The following is a 17,320-nucleotide window of genomic DNA, read 5'->3' on the forward strand; positions in this document are numbered from 1 at the left end:
TGCCCAACTCACACGAACCTTGTAACTGCCCCTTGTCTCAGCAGCCATGTGTTCAGCACGGACCCTGCTCTCCTGCCCTTAGCTGAGTCCGAGCTCTCCCCCAGGCATCTGGAACTGTGTCCAAAGAGAGAGCTAAGGTTTCCATGAACTGGGGGCCGTAAAATAGAAACAAGGACACGGTGGGTGGCCATATTCCTTTATGCTGAGACAGAGAACAGGAGAGACAGAAAGACAGAGAAATCAGATACCCAGAGGAAAAGAGGGAGAGTGCACCACGTGGTTCCTGGTGAGCAGTTACCACTCCCATGGTTCTGTTCTTTCCTGGGAACTGGACGCCTTCCTGCCCTCCCATATGAAGAGACCACCCTCTATCTTTATGTTAAATTGATCCTTTTCACCTATGCTAGCTTGAGCATCTATTATTTGCAACCAGTAAGTTTTTAACTAAGACAGTGTTTTGTCCATCCAACTTAGGTTCATCCATGAGGAATCTCCCAGCCCCTTTCTGTCTGCTCCAGAGCAGGGCAACGCTTCCTAAAACGTGGTGTGGCCGGATGGCTTGCTCTCTGCTTCATCGGGGTGGATTCTGTGCTCATGAGGTGTCATTCGTCTCATAACCAGCTGTGCTGAAGGCAGGGGGCTGCTTAGTAGCTGTTCAACTCGCTCAGGCGGTTTAATCATCATCACAGTTGCCCCCAGAATGTACACCTTTCCTATCATGTTGTCACTCTCCAGGTTTTAATGGCACGCCAGAGAAACCGGTGCTTTGGGTTCGTAAGCTCCTAGCGGCTACCGCAGCACCTCACCCTGCACCTGCTTCCTATACACTGCTACTTTCACCCTTGCTAGACCTTCTCAAAAGCCTCTTCTGGGCTCTGCCCGCAGACTCCCCACGTCACTGGAATCGCCTGAACCTTGTACCGCTGTCCGTGAGAGCTCTAATGACATAGTCTGCCAAGCAGCCTGTCTCCTGCTTCTAGCTCGGGGTTGAGGGGGGAGGGGGTCGGCATCTGCATCCTATTTGCTTTTGTGTCTCTAGTCCCTGTCACAGTGGATGGCACATGGTTGGTGCTTAACAAGTGTTTGTGGAGTGAATGACTGAATGAATAGATGAATCATTAAACAAACGCATTTCTTTCCCAGACTCCTTTCATTCACGGTCTCCTCATGCTGACGCGCTGACATACTGGCAATGCTGTTTCACTTCACTAATAACCATTTATTTTAGGACAAGTTTTCCTTCGCTGTTTGGTTCTTGTCTGCCTGAAGGGCTGTAAAGCAAAGGCCTTCCTCCTGCTTTCCCTCTCACCCCTAGCACACGGCTTTATAAACAACTGGTGTTGATTCATGGGGGGTTGGAGGGTATGTTTTGTGTTTTACAGAGCTCAAAATAATGATCCTGTTCTTTTACAGGTAGTTTCTCTGATGGCAATTTCTTTCCTGCCCTGTCCTTCTCCCTCCTCTCCTTGTGGCTGCCCCCCACCCCTGACAGTGGACATAGTTTAGTACAGGGCTTTGGATTTAACATAAATGAATTCATTATGCAACCAGACAGAAATTTACTCAAACGTCCAGAAATAGAGATATCTATTTAATTGGCCCATTTGAACTTGGAAAAATCTATTGCATCACGTCCCTCAACCTTCTGACAGAACAAACAAGAACCGGGGCACCTGGGTGGCTTAGTCGGTAAAGCGTCCGACTTTCGCTTAGGTCATGATCTCGCGGTTCGTGGGTTCGAGCCCCGCGTCGGGCTCTGTGCTGACTGCCAGCTCAGAGCCTGGAGCCTGTTTCAGAGTCTGTATCTCCCTCCTCCCTCTCTCTCTGACCCTCCCCTGCTCACGCTGTCTCTCTCTATCTCTCCTAGAAATAAATTAAAAAAAAGAACAAACAAGAACCTTCCAAGTGGCCGTTGGGAGATCACCACCATCCCTACCAGTCAGGCTGTGGCGCACACAGTGCAATAGGTGAGCTCCCCCTGGGGGACGGGGCATGTTCCCCAGCCTCTGGCCCCAGCTGCTGAAGCTCTTTCATAACAAGACAGAGACAGTGGCTTAAGAAGATGGAACTGGAGCAGACAGGGGGAGGACAGGAGAGAGGAGAGGCTTGCCAGCCAGGAGAGGCCTCCATGAGTGAGAAGCAGCTCTTTGGGGGTTATATTGGCCGCCACCACCTCATGGTGTCCAGGGTACCACTCCCCAGTGGGCAACCCTGAATGAGATTTTAGTGCTGCCTTGACCTCCGAGTCTTTGGGTTCTCTGGGAGGCAACAGCCCCCTCTGCATCACATCACCTTCTTTTAGGCGAGCCAAGACAGCCCCTGGAGAGGAATAAATATGACGGAAACTGACATTAAGGACCTACTTTATGCCAGGCGCTATTGTAGGCTCTTCCTTTCTCTCTCCTTTCCCTTCCTCCCTCCCTTCCTCGTTCTTTTTTTTTCCTTTCTTTCTTTCTTCCTTCCTTTACTTCTTCCTCTTTCTTTCTTTCTTTCTTTCTTTCTTTCTTTCTTTCTTTCTTTCTTAGAATACATCTTTCTAAAAGCCAATCTATGAAATTTTAGATATCTTCAATTACTAATAACTAATTAATTAATTTCCTTTTATTATGTTTGGCTTGCAGATATTATTTAAAATTATTTAAAATGGCCCAGTGTTTCAGCAAGATACTTGTGACATTGTTCAGCTTTTCAGCTAATAATATACATGAGAGGAGAATTTCCTTTTGATTTTCTGATCTTCCATGTAGCTTTGAGTGTATGACCAATATCTGTAGTCTCATTCTATTCCTAGAGCTAAAAAGTAACTTGAGGGCTTCAGATGGAAATTTTGGGGATAATATGACTTCAGTTGCACACTGATATCTGTTCTTTCCTTTATCCTTGCCACATCTCCCAGCCGTCCTTGATATAATGGCCAAGTGGCTAAACTTCTTCCAAAAAAAAAAAAATGGGAGCAGAAGTGCTGTATGCCACAGCCTCTACCTTAAGAACAGGGTGTGCTTCCTTCTTATTCTTTCCCTTCTTCCTGACACTGGGATCCAAAATAGGTCATGACTTAACTTTGACCATGCAGACAACATCAAGGCCTAGGTGATGGAGGAGCCACAAGATGGAAGAAACTTGGATCCTTAAATGTCAGGTAGATCAGAGCCCCCCACTGCCTGGAACACTCACTCTGGACTGTCACCTGACAAAGAATTAACTTCTGTCTTCTCTAAGGCGTGGGACGACTAATGGATCTTTTTGTTAGAGCAACCTAACCTCACCCTAATGAATACAGAAATTGGCCAAAAGTATGGTATTACTGTTATAAAAATGAAAAATATGTGGCATTGGCTCAGCAGTTGGGAGATAATTGATATTTTTTACTAAAGAGACAGCATCCTTGTTATGCTGAGGCAAAAACATTCGGCAAGATTGTCACCTGCGATTATTGGAAGGAGAGACCAACTGCCTAAGTCCCTAAGTCTACATGAAGTAGTTGAATGAAACCACATTGTTAGTATATAGTGGCCACTCCTTTCTGCTTGCTTTTTAGTAATACACTACAACAGAGGGCTGGCAAACACTGGTCAGATTCCCACAGACCCAGAAATAGGGATCTTTAAAGTCAATTACCTCTCTACCCAAAGCAAGAAGAGATAAAACTATAGTTGTCTATGGGGCGCCTGGATGGCTCAGTCGGTTAAGCAACTGACTTCGGCTCAGGTCATAATCTTCCGCTTTGTGGTTTGAGACCCGCGTTAGGCTCTGTGCTGACAGCTCTGAGCCTGGAGCCTGCTTCAGATTCTTTGTCTCCCTCCCTCTCTGCCCCTTCCCCACTCATGCTCTGTCTCTCTCTGTCTCTCTCTCAAAAAATAAATAAACATAAAAAAAAAAAAACCCTATAGCTGTTTAGAGCATTTTTCAAAGGTCAATTAATACTTCTTAGCCGAACCAAGAGCCAGGCCTGTGGTAAAGGTGACACTAAGGGTCTAAGAATTTACCCTAGGAATTTACTTTATCATTTCAGATGGACTCAAGATAGACATTATTAAAACAAGAGAGAGAGAGAGAGAGAGAGAGAGTTATTGATGATCAAGGAAGCAAAGGAATAAAGTAGCTTTAAGAACTATGTTCAGAAAAGAACTTTGGGAGTGGTGACTGATTAATGGAACTGACTGAAGCTTTCTCGTTTTTTTGGCAAAGAAACAAACCTCATCCAGAAAAAAAAGTCTCTTAAGTCTTTAAGGCATAAAGCAACCCTTGGCCTTGGGTCTCTGACTTATGCCCCAGCAGGAAGCCAGCTGTGAAATTTGCATGGCGCCAAAAAGGGATTACTTCAGAGATCACTTCAAATGCTGCCAGAGGAAAAAAAAACGGATGGAAGAATAACCTTCAAGAACGCAAAACCATCAGCCATGACGGACAATGGACTTACCTCTTCCATACTCTTTTACCACTTCCTGCCAGCTGGGATTAATCACATGTAGCTGTTGGTCATTTTCACTGACTAATGGGGTTCTCTTATAAGAATACACCGTAATTTAGGCAATCTATCATTTATAGATATTTAGCTTGTTTCTGTTTTCTTGTTACCATGTTATGAACATTCTTTTACATATTTCTTGGTGCACAAGTAGACAGATTTCTCTAGGGTATATTCTTAGGGGTGCAATTAATGGGTCATTAATTACTCAATGTCAAACACTTATAGTCGTTGTGCCAATTATAGTCCCTCCTGCAGTGTATTTGTGTCCCTTTGTCCCATACCCTTTTCTACATGTGTTATTTCTGGATATTCTAATATTGCCTAACTGGTGGAGGTATAAAGTTGTGTTATTGGGGTTTAATTTCACATTTCCCAACTTCTAATGAGGTTAAATATCCTGTCATATTATTTATTGGTCATTTGGATTTTTCCTTTTGTGCCTATTCAAAGCTTTTGGATAAAAGATTAGGTTGTTTATCTCTTTCATATTAATTTTTAGGAATTCTTTTATGTAATAATCATTACATAATGTTGCAAATATTTTCTCCCACTTTGGGGCTCATCTTTTCGCTCACTATCTGGTCTTGCGATGATGATAAGTACTTAATTTTAATGTAATTAAACTTAGGTTTTTTTTTTAAATTCCTCAGACTGTATTCCCTTATCTATGGTTCATATTCAGAATGTCTGAGAGATGATCTAATTATCTGCCCAAGCATAGTATAGGGCAATGCAATTGGATGATACTCTCATGCAAAACCATTCCTAGGCAGCCAGTAGTGTCTGTGTTAGGATCAGTGCCAATCTCTGGGCCTATTTACTATCCTTAAGACAGAGGAGTACCATTTAAAAAAAATAAATGAAGGGTGCCTGGCTGACTCAGTTGGGAGAGTATCTAACTCTTGATCTTGGATGACATAATTTGCCCCTTCCCCACTTGCGCTTGTGCACAGGCTGTCTTTCTAAATAAATGAATGAATGAATGAATGAATAGTGACAAAACAGATGCAAAATGCTACGGGAGACTAGGGGAGAAGGCCACTTATGGTACCTGAGGGTCAAGGGGCTGAGTCAGGACAGATGCATTTTTGAAGGATGAGGAGGCTCAGAGTGTGGGATCCAAAGCCCAGGAAGGAAAATGCAATTCAGAGGAACAATTCAGGAAATGAATTAGATCTATAGCAACATCCAAACATCCAAATGAAAATGTCTGAAATCTGTGTAGTACTCCAGGCAGCATTTTAAGGAAGTAGGTAAACAGGAAACTACTGAGAAGCACCTGATGGTAGCAGTGGTGATTATTATAACACAGTGATACTCGGTGATCTCTCAGTATCTTTTATCTCTCTCTGGTCCAGACATATAAATGTAGCAGCGACCAACATTCATTAAGTGCATACTGACATCACTCACTCTGCTGAGTACCTGGCAGGCATTAACTTGTTAAAACTTCACAGCAACGTAGCAAAGTGATTACTATTATTGTTCCCATTTGACAGATGAGGAAACTGAGGCACAGGAAGGTTAAATAGTTTTCATAAGCAAGTGGTTAAATAGGGATGAGAAAAAACTACTCAGTATTGAAAAATGTCCAAATGGAAAAAGTGCTTACTCGCCACAGTGCGCAGGACTGTTACAGTGGCCCTGTGAGCTGAAACCAGGCAAAGTGACATTTGTAAACAATGAGAAAAATCACAATAGTTTTTGTGATCTTCAAATATTTTATGAAAATGTCTATTTAGTTATGAGAGAAAGCACAAGTGGGGGAGGGGCAGAGAGAGAGAGAGAGAGAGAGAGAGAGAGAGACAGAATCCGGAGCAGGCTCCAGGCTCTGAGTTGTCAGCGCAGAGCCTGGCTCAGGGCTCAAACCCACAAACTCTGAGATCATGACCTGAGCAGAAGTTGGACACTTAACTGACTGAGCCACCCAGGTGCCCCAACCTTCAAATATTTTTGTCAAAACATTTAAAATTCTCTGTCAGTTGTAAATGTAACAGGAGATGAAAAAAATAGCAACCTAATGTGTCTTTAGTACACTGCAATTTAAAGCATTAGACACATTGCAAAGAACAGTATTTTATTTCTTTGTAAAAAAAAAACATACCAAGAGTCGTTTGAACAGTGCTTGCCTTCTCCTCACATAACAGACAATACAGACTGAGCCTTTTTTTAATACCTTGGCGAACTGTCAACTTCCTTTCTAAGATTGGATCAGCTTCCACCATTTTATCACTTGAACTTTCCATGTTGTTAAACACCACCCAGAGTGTCTTCAGTGTGAACATTTTTCCTGGTGTCACTTCCTCTCAGACACCATCATCCTTTTCGTCACCACCACTTATGTCCCTAAGCTTGCCTTTGCCGACCTCCACCCGCTGTCTCTGTAGTCCTGAATGGCAGGAACGCCACCTTACCCCCAGTAGTTAGCTCCAATTTCACTTCCAGTATTATCACTTTTCATTTCTCTGGTGCATTTCCATGTCTGTCGGCCAATTCTCTCCTTTGATCATCCATTTTTGTACAATGTCATGTGGGCTTATTCCTGTGGGACAAGAAGGCGACCCCACACATGCTTCTCTATCTGCCTGTGAGCCCAACAACAGATGGGCGGTGACCAACAACCAGACGACAGCCTTTAAAAGAAGTGACATGACAGCTCACTGATCATGACGTGCATCGGTGTTTTTACACAGTGATTTGAGCGCTGAAGAGCTGGCGACAGTTCGTGCTGTATGCAATTACTCACGGTTAATATATTGTGGTAACTGAAATTTGAACTGCATTGCGGAGAGACTGTTGCTGTCTAGCTAAACCATGGCAACCGCAATCCATGCATATCAGAACCATGCAAAGTGAGGATTGCCTGTAGATACAAGGTAGGGCAAGTCTATGATAAGCCCCACCCAGCCTCAATGATCATCAACCCATGGCCTGTCTTGTTTCTGCGAGACCCCGCTGACCCTCCACTTCCTGCATTATTTTGAAGGAAATCCCACGAATTTCGTCATTCCATACATAAGTATCTCTATTTGTGATTCAAAATGGGCATTTAAACCCAGCTCTGTCAATTCCAGAGTCTGAGCCCTTAACAATGACATTCTCCACCTTCCTGAGGAGGGTTGTAGACCCAGAGACATGGACTAATACATTAACAGTAGTTACTCTTTTCGTCCTGACAACACCCCTTTGAAATATTATTGTCTGCACTTCTTCCAATGAGGAAACCGAGGCACAGAGGAGCCAAGTAACTTGTCCGAGATCACCCAGTGAGTAAGAAGTTGAGTCAGGCTTTAAATTCAGATCTCCTGATTCCACATCCCTTCCTCTTTTCTGTACATCACAGCTGCCTAGAAGGGGATCCTTAAACTTCCATCATGGACTTTCTCCTATGCCCAACCTCCTGCATCAGTTAGCCCCCAGCTATGGCTGAGAACTTAGGAAACCATATATTGTGGTCTTTCTCTCTGCACTCCCAGTCTTTTTTTTTTTTTTCTCTAGGAGAGAGAGAGAGAGAGAGAGAGAGAGAGACCGCGTGAGCAGGGGAGGGTCAGAGAGAGAGGGAGTCACAGACTGAAACAGGCTCCAGGCTCTGAGCTGGCAGTCAGCACAGAGCCCGACACGGGGCTCGAACCCACGAACCGCGAGATCATGACCTAAGTGAAAGTCGGACGCTTAACCGACTAAGCCACCCAGGCACCCCCGCTGCACGCCCAGTCTTATTAGAATGTGCATCCAATGGGAAAACACACAGAAAATAAATAAGGACTCAGTACAAAGCCTTGTGTAGGTATTGACTTTTCCCAGTGCTGGGGAAATGGTTCCCACTGGCACTGAGTTCATCACCAGGGCCAACGTGCTACATGCTCAGGAGCCTTGGTCTGTCAGCAACCCCTCCTCCACAGGTGTCTTCTCTGCCATGGACTCAGAGCAGAGCCTCATAGAGCAGGTTACTGGATTGAAACCCGCTATGTCCTCCACCCCCAGGCTTTATCTGGGCCTGAGTTAAATCACTCTCTGCTTCCTGATTAAACACCTCAGCTCCTGAGTGGAGCACTCCTTGTGCTGAGCCTCTGGCAATGGGAGGAACGCCGCCTGGAGTTCTCTGATATGGTGGGAACCACAGAGAAGAGAAGCAGCAGGAGGAGAGGGAGGAAGGGAAGGAGAAAAGAAACCCTGCATATCAGTCTACTGGCACTTCCCTGAACCCTGCCACTAATTCTTTTTTTCTGTAATTAAAAAACTGTTTACTTATTGATATTTTTAATGTTTGTTTATTTTTGAGAGAGAGATAGAGCATGAGCAGGGGAGGGGCAGAGAGAGGGAGACACAGAATCTGAAGCAGGCTCCAGGCTCTGAGCTGTCAGCATAGAGTCTGACATGGAGCTCGAACTCACAAACTGTGAGATCATGACCTGAGCCGAAGTCAGATGCTCAACTGACTAAGCCACCCGCGTGCTCATATTTATCAATTTTTGAGAGAGAGCATGAGAGTGAGCAGAGGTGGGGAGGAGAGAGAGGGAGACAGAGAATCCCAAGCAGGCTCTGTGCTGCCAGTGCAAAGCCCAGCACAGGGCTCGATCCCATGAACCGTGAGATCATGACCTGAGCCGAAATCAAGAGTCAGCTGCTCAACCGACGAAGCCACCTAGGTGCCCCATCCTGCCACTAAATTTGATGGGACTTGCTGTGTCTCAGCTCAACTCATGGTTCCTCCAGCATGAAGAGAATAGGCCTTATAATGGCCTCTCTGCTCGCTTTCTTTTACCACTGCAGCTTTCAAATTTCCCTGTGAGCCTTCCTTCTATTCCAGAATGAAAGCATATTTTCTCTCCTGCTCCTGGATGGAGTCAAGCGGGGCAAGGTCCTTTGCATCCCCTTTGGCTGCAGTTTCCCTACAGTCTCAGAAGTAACTTTGGGTGTGTCTGGGACAAAAATACTTAAGGAGGTAGGACACAAAGAACAGAGGGACTAGAGACTGCCAAAAATGGAAGACATGGGTGGCTCAGTTTAATGTCTATTTTGGTACCAGGCCCTGTTGCCTTACATATAGCATCCCGTTGATTGAAATAGATGGCTGCTATTTTGTCTGACCAAATTCAGCACCCTCTCCCCTCCCCCCACCTCAATTCTTATTTTTGCTGACCGCATCTACAAAGACCCTTTCCTCTGGGGCATTTCCTCTCCCCATTGCACCAGTAGATTCTGGTGGGACTGCCAATACAATGCCCTTCTCCCCTCCCAAGGGTGGGCATACAACCCAGGTATGGCTAATCGGAAACTTCCTGGGGCTCATATAATCTGATATGGAGAAAGAGAAGTCCTCTTTCCCTCTGGGTTGCTAAACAGAAATTAAAGAAATCGAAGTATTTACAACCATTGCCGCCACTTGTATGGAGGAAGCTCATTTAGAGTAGGAGAAAATGAGGGCAATTACAGAAAGAAGCAGAATTGATTGTGTGTGCACGTGTGTGAAGTGAGAATGATTGAGATGGATATCTTTATCCAGCCATCCATCCATCTGTCTATTTATGAGATAAGCGTAGGGAAGTAATCTGAAACTATTTTAGTCTCTGGGTTAAGTCATAAATGTAAAGTAGCAACATCTTTGTGTACCACTCCTTGTACAAGAGTCATTTATTTAGTCAATCACTGGTGAGCCAAGATTCACTCCAGGTTTCTCACATTCCCTGGCCTCTGCTGCTGGCCCTCTGCCAAGCTGTCTCCTAAAGGTAGGTAAAAGTGGGCCCTGTTCTGGGGTGCCTGGGTGGCTCAGTCGATTAAGCAATTGACTTCTGGCTCGGGTCATGATCTTGCAGTTTGTGGGTTGGAGCCCTGCATTGGGTTTTGCGCTGACAGCCCAGAGCCTGGAGCCCGCTTTGGATTCTGTATCTCCCTCTCCCTCTGCCCCTTTCCAGCTCACACACTTTCTCTCTTTCTCTCTCAAAATAAATAAACAAACATTAAAAAAAAACCCAACAACTTCGTCCTGCTCCAAAGAAACAAAGTCTATGACGAAGTTAGACCTTTATAAACCACTACAAAGCAAAGCAGAACACAACGCTGTAACGGAGACAAATAAAATTCAGTGGGATGCACAGGGGAGTGAATACTTGAGGCCACAACTGTGCCTCAAGTCAGCTTGGGGCCAGCTTTGCAGGATTCTCGAATACTTGGATGCCCAAAGAACCCCCAGAGTGGTCTGTCTCCGCACGTCACTTTGGACTTGTATGGGCACTGGCCGTTCACTGATGTGCAATCAGCCGGTATCACAACCTTGAACAGGGACTTATTGCTTTGAGCAGTGGCCACTGTGTGTAGAGCTCAGCATTGTTTGTGACTCTGCCAATCATATTTACAGTTGCCCTGAAACCTTTGCTCTGAGGTTGGCCCCACCCCACTCCCAATCACCTCTCTACCCGCCTGATCAGTCAGAAGGCATTACTTCCTGCTCCAGCCACAGGGAGCCTGCAGCTGAGTAGCGGTTGAAAAAAGGTAAGCGTGGATATTTATTTCCTAGGCATTTACCAAGGGAAATGAATTTGCATGTGCCATTTACAAGCTATTTGCAAAACGTGCAGTAAGTTTAATTGTTTATTCCCAGAGTTTAAAACAGCTGTTTTCAACCTTTTCTTTTTTCCTCCTTGAGCCCACTTTGAGCCAAGAAAGTTGTCATAGCCAATCAATCCCTTCCTTTCCCATGTACTAATGGAAAAATAATTCGAGTAAACTATTGAGGGGCCATTACAAACTATGTTTTGGGGGATTACGTGTACACATGCTTTAGCGATTAGGGCATAAATGATTCATATTCAAATGGCAATGCATGATTGTCTCTGTGTGTAATTACTGGAAAATTGAAAGCCAAAAGATACAGTTAAAGCAAATATGCAACACTAGTCACTTTAACCAAACACATCACAACTAACTTGATAATGATGAAGCAGAGCTAACAGTAAATTATAATTAGGAGCAAGGCTGGAAGCACCTGAAGACCTCGACTCACACAGGACAATACAGGGCAGTGGCAAAGTGCCATCCAGAGAAAGTGGGCAAGGGTCCACCAGAACTTTCTCTGGAAGCCAGACTTCTTGGTGGAATATTGAATTAGAATCCTCAATACAATTTAGTAGCTCATGGATTCTGATTTATGAATTCCAGATTAGATTAACTTTTCATAATTCACTTAGCATGCTATTAGTAAGTAGGTCTTAGATATACATAAAAGCAAGCATATAGATTTGTAAATAGTTTGTCCTAAAGGACTAACGAGAAGGTGAACTTTCTCAGGTCAGTTTGAGGCCCATCAGGTGTACCTTGGGTTGCTTTTGAGAATCACTAGGAAGAAGGCTCTGGATCACGGCTAATTGCTATTCGCAGGGGCCTTAGACAAGGCAGGAGTGAGATATGAGAGCCAGGGACATTAATTCTAACTCTCTTGACTTCTACAATAAGAGTTATGCCAACCTGACCTCAGGAGAAAGCAGAGCGTTCCAACCTGGCACTCCCAGTGAAGTTAGCATGGAGGTCAATGTGACTTGGAAATTTTCACACTTGTTAATTAAAAGAGCAACTTTCTCAAAGCAATGACGATGGATGCTGGCAACTCACAGAGTTATGATCTTCTATTTGTGACTCAGAAATTAAATGAAAGCAAGACTAGGAAGCAGTCTGCCAGAAGAATCTGGCTATACCAGTTTCCAGAGGGGATAATGCACTGTTTTTCTACCTTAGAAGAGAACGCCTTACAATTGTAACACTTCCAACCTTTCAAAATATATTTACATATATTACTTAATCTCCAGTGAAGATGTGTAATTTCTGAACAGAGGGTTTGCAGCTCCCTGACCTCTTTGCTTCCCCTTTGTTCAATATTCTCCTTCCTTCTCTTCCTTCTTCCCTTTTAATCAATCCTTTTTCTCTTGTTCTTTCTTATGGCTTTCTTAGCTTTAGCAGCTCACCCAAGGCCTTGCTTAGTCTGGATTTTTCAGGGTTACTCAGAGTTAAAAGAGGTGACTGATCCCGGAATCAAAATCTAATTCAACTTAGAGCTGTTGAGTCCTTAAAAACAATTTTGTTTTTGGCTTTCCAAATGAATGAAGTAGAACCCTTCATGTAAAATGACTTCACTCCTGGGTAAATATGGTCTTAGGTAAGTAGGTTTATGAATTGTGAGTGATCATGCATAGCATAGGCTGTCTTGTACCTCAAGCCTCAAGCTAACCAGCTTGATAACAGCTTCCATGTATCTTGATTGTGAAATGTGAGGGCCAGTTAATTTGGGGGGTGATAGGGTTGCCCTGTGTCCCTCAGCTTCTACCTCCACCACAATTCATATGTTGTATCTTAACCCCCCCGGCCCTTCAGAATGTAGCCTGATTTGGAGATTGGGCTTTTAAAGAGGTAATCAAGTTAAAATCAGGGCATTAGTGTGGGCTCTGATCCAGTTTGACTGGAGTCATCATAAAAACAAGAAATCTGGACAGAGAGACACAAGCAGAGGGACGACAAGGTTAAGAGATGCAAGAGGAAGGAGGCAGCCATGTACAAGCCAAGGAGAGAGACCCAGAAGAGTGCTTCCCTCACAGCCCCCAGAAGGAGCCAACCCAGCCCACACTGTGACCTTAGACTTCCACCCTCCAGAGCTATGAGACAGTACATTTCTATTGTTTAAGCCACTCAGTGGTGTTTTTTACAGCAGCCCTAGCAAATAAATGCAGGGAGCTCTGGGGTGGTCCCGCCTTCCCTAGCATTTGTCCTCATACCTGTGCCCACATAGCCCTCCAGGGGGATGGGCTGGGAGGCTTTTGCCACCACTCCTGGGGCCCTTGGGGAGGGCCCTGGAGCCCCCCCATCCACATGTGCTTTCACTCCCTCAGCCTGCAAGGGTCAGGTTTGCCACCAAAAAGATGACGTCTACTTTTTTCTTTTGTATTTTGATAAACACTGAAGAAGCTGGAGCTGTTCAACTTTATCTTGGGAAAATGCTCAGAACTGGTTTATTTGGTGTCGTGGAATCTCTTACTGCTTTCAATACACAATTAGTAATCAACTGTTTTGTATACTTGTTTTCAGTTTCATTTCGACGAACAAGCACTGTAATTATAGCTACTAGAATAAAGTCTCTTATTAAAAAATAGAGAGACCAGGAGACTAATATTTCCTACCCCTTTGTGGGATTATTTTAAGAACTGAATAAGCTAATAGATGTAAGAGCACTTTGCAACTAGTTTAAATCATCATAAAGAAGAAAGGGATTAGCAATAAGAGTAGCATCCCCTAGCTACCATATTTAAAACTACCATTGTTTTAAAATTTTATTTTAAAATGGGGAGGGTGAGGGGAGCCTGGGTGGCTTAGTCGGTTAAGCGTCCCACTTTCGCTTAGGTCATGATCTCGCGGTTTGTGGGTTCGAGCCCCGCGTCGGGCTCTGTGCTGATTGCCAGCTCAGTGCCTGGAGTCTGTTTCAGTCTGTGACTCCCTCTCTCTCTGACCCTCCCCTGCTCACGCTGTCTCTCTCTCTCTCTCCTAGAAATAAAAATAAATAAATTAAAAAATTAAAAAAATATATATAAAATGGGGAGGGTGACAGAGAGAGAGGGAGAGGGAATCCCAAGTAGGCTCCATGCTGTCAGTGCAGAGCCCAATGCAGGATCTGAACCCACAAACCTCGAGCTCATGACCTGAGCCAAAATCAAGAGTTGGACGCTTAACTAACTGAGGTACCCAGCTGCCCCAAAACTACCATTTTTAAGAATCACCCCCTTACACAAATAGATACTTAAACCTCTTTCCCTGATTTACTTTTCTCTACATAACTCTTATCACCTTATAACATAGTATATATTTTGCTTATTGTCTGTTTCTTTCCATGAATGTGAACTTTCTATTTTGTTTATTGCTGTCTCTCCAGCACCTAGAACTTTGCCTGGCATGTGGCAGGTTCCAAAACACATTTAGTGATTGAATCATAACTGGATATTCACATCTTCTCCTCTCCATCAGAGAGAGTGCCTAATCTTTTAAGATAAATGGGTATCTCCTCTCTTAGGAAACCTCCCAGGATCACTTTCCTCTTCCATCCTCTTAAATGGGTAATTCCATCATCGTCCTGACCATATCGCACTTTCATGCCTCCCTCACTGTGGGTTCTTGAAGGTAGTGTCCACCAAGACCTATGTATCCTGTATCCCAAGCAGATGGCTCTGAAACTGAACCTTAGTGGGCTTTCCATACTTGATTGTTGAATGAGCCAGTAACTGAAGAGAAAGGGAAGGGCAGAGGAGGATCGGAATTGACTCACTAAGATGGCAAGTGCTGGTGAGGATCTAGAGAAAAGGGAACCTTTGAGCACTGTTGGTGAGAATGTAAATTGGTGCCACCACTATGGGAAGCAATATGAAGGCTCCACAAGAAATTCAAAATAGAAGTACCATATCATATTGTCCAGCCATCCTACTTCTGGGTATATATTCAAAGGAGATGAAATCACTATGTTTAAGAGATACCTACTCTCACATGTACATTATAGCTTTATTTACAATAGCTAGGATATGAAGGGCACCTAGGTGTCTCAGTTGGTTAAGTGTCCAACTTCGGCTCAGGTTTGAGAGTTCAAGACTTGCGATGAGCTTCGTGCTGACTATGTGGAGCCTGGAGCCTGCTTTGAGTTCTGTGTCTCCTTCTCTCTGCCCTGCCCCAACTCATGCGCACACAGTAAAATATTTTTTTAAGAGTTAAAAAAAACTAGCTAGGATATGAAAATAACTTTAAGTGTCTATTTATGGATGAATGGATAATAAGATATTGTACACACACGCACACACACACAAGTGCGCATGCACACACACACACCCCGAAATTTTACTCAATCATAAAAAGGAAGGATATCTTGCCATTTGTGACATGAATGAACCAAGAGGATGTTATGCTAAGTGAAATAATCTAGATGGAGAAAGACAAATACCGCCTATTCTCATTTATATGTAGAATCTACAAAAGTCAAATTCATGGAAACAGAGAGTACAATGGTGGGGGGGGCAACTGGGGATTGGGGAAAATGAGGAGATGTTTGTCAGAGTACAGACTCTTAGCCATGAGATGAAGAAGTTCTGGGACTCTAATGTATAGCATGGTGACTAGAGTTAACAAAACTATATTATATATTTGAAAGTTGCTAGGAGGCCAAATCTTAAATGTTCTTACTACAATCCTAACAACAAAATGGCAATTCTATCAGGTGATAGATGGGTTAACTAATCTCATGGTAATCATGTCACAATATTTACATGTATCAAATCATCCCACTGTGCACCCTCAACTTACCCAATGTTATATTTCAACCATGTCTCAATAAAGCTGAAACCAAAAAAAAAAAAAAGAAGTGGCTCGTTAGCTGCCTGGGAGCCTAGGCTGTGCCCATGAGCAGTCAACGGTACTGAGCATTTAAATGGAAAGCCATCCTCACATGCTGTTTTGGGGGCCCCAGAGGAAACAACAAATTAACAGTGAAGTGATCCATGAGGAGGGCATCATGGATCTGAAATAAAAGAAATGAAATTAAAATCAGTTAAGCAGAGGAGAGATAGGCAGTCACTTTAAATAGATCAAAAATGAATATCTCCTGGATTTACAAAACAGGAGTCTCATCTGATGAATATATGAATGTAAATGAATACAGAATAAATTCTCCTGGGGCTGGGGTGGGGGGTGAAGTTATCAACCTAGACACTTTGGTTAGGAAAGGGAGAACTTGAGGGCCTCTATCAGCTGAGCCTGGCTTAGAGTGCCCGCACTAGGGATGAAGATGTCAGACTTTCCTGGGAGGTTTTGATGGGAACTAAACCCAGAGGTGGGGGCAGGGCCCACCTGGGAGAATGGGAGAGCCTTATGTGACCCACATGCACGTAGTGCCAATGTAGGGTAAGAATTCTCTGCCCCTGAGAAGCATGGTGTTGGTGTTTACATTTGAAAAGGAAAAAGTACAGGAGAGAAAATCTATAAAGGTCACTGTGCTCTGAGCAAAGAATTAAGGATACCAGGCTGGTGCTTCTTGTCTGCAGAGAATGACCAAAGGCACCATGCTTGCCAGATTAACCCACCTGTGGGCTTTCACCATCCCAGGGAGTGAGGGTCCTCATTTCGTCCGTTCATTCTTTCATGCAAACATTTTCAAGCCAGACTTGGTGCTAGATTCTGGGAATACAAAAATACATGTTAAAAAGGAGCCCAGTTAAGAACTTCAACCTCCTGGATTTGTGAAATCTAGAATCCAATGCAACAGATGTCCCCTGGCATTCCCCAGGGGGTTATGAAGGCAGCTCTAACTTGGGATGGGGTGGGGTGGGGTGCTACAAGGCCAATCAAGCAGAGCAGAAGGTGGTTAGATGAGTAAAATGCCAACCCAGTGGAGGGCCTACCTTATAGCCTCTTGCTGGGAAAGTTGACTGGAACCCATTAGAGCAGAAATACAGCCCCAGTTAGGCTATAGACACTGCTACGAAAAATCACTTAGTCAAAATGATCATTAAGCTAAACACAGGAAGGTTTTAGTTAAGCAGATCTTTCTAGAATGTCTGTAGAATCACTGGAATGGGTTGTTGACTTTCTCCATCAACAGTGAAAATTTCACCAGGGTGCCTGAGACAAAACAGATTTATATGCTGCCTCTCTTGACCACCCCAAGACCTGCTCACCTAAAGCAGAAAGATTAAAGTGAGTCTGGGCTACTCTTCCTCATTTTAAAAATAAACAAACATTCTCCAGGTTTTAAAATGTGAATTTTCCCGGGAAACACTTTACACCAGGAATTCCCTAGACTGTATATATTTTGTATTCTCTGTAAATTCTAGA

At 43.9% G+C, this 17,320-nt stretch overlaps 1 protein-coding gene across 1 annotated transcript in view; it reads left to right on the plus strand.

Annotated features, from left to right (window-relative positions):
- Positions 1–1,873: 1,873 nt before the first annotated feature.
- The window catches only part of LPGAT1 (lysophosphatidylglycerol acyltransferase 1), a 133,397-nt gene continuing 117,950 nt past the window's right edge, over positions 1,874–17,320 (plus strand). Inside the window, exons 1-2 of the mRNA XM_039230087.1 lie at positions 1,874–1,967; positions 10,830–10,963. The gene's annotated coding sequence lies outside the window, so the exon portion shown is untranslated. The remainder of the gene's footprint in view (positions 1,968–10,829; positions 10,964–17,320) is intronic.

This window comes from Hyaena hyaena, unplaced genomic scaffold (assembly GCF_003009895.1).
Source record: "Hyaena hyaena isolate Hyena2069 unplaced genomic scaffold, ASM300989v1 scaffold_43, whole genome shotgun sequence".
Lineage (NCBI taxonomy): Eukaryota > Metazoa > Chordata > Mammalia > Carnivora > Hyaenidae > Hyaena > Hyaena hyaena.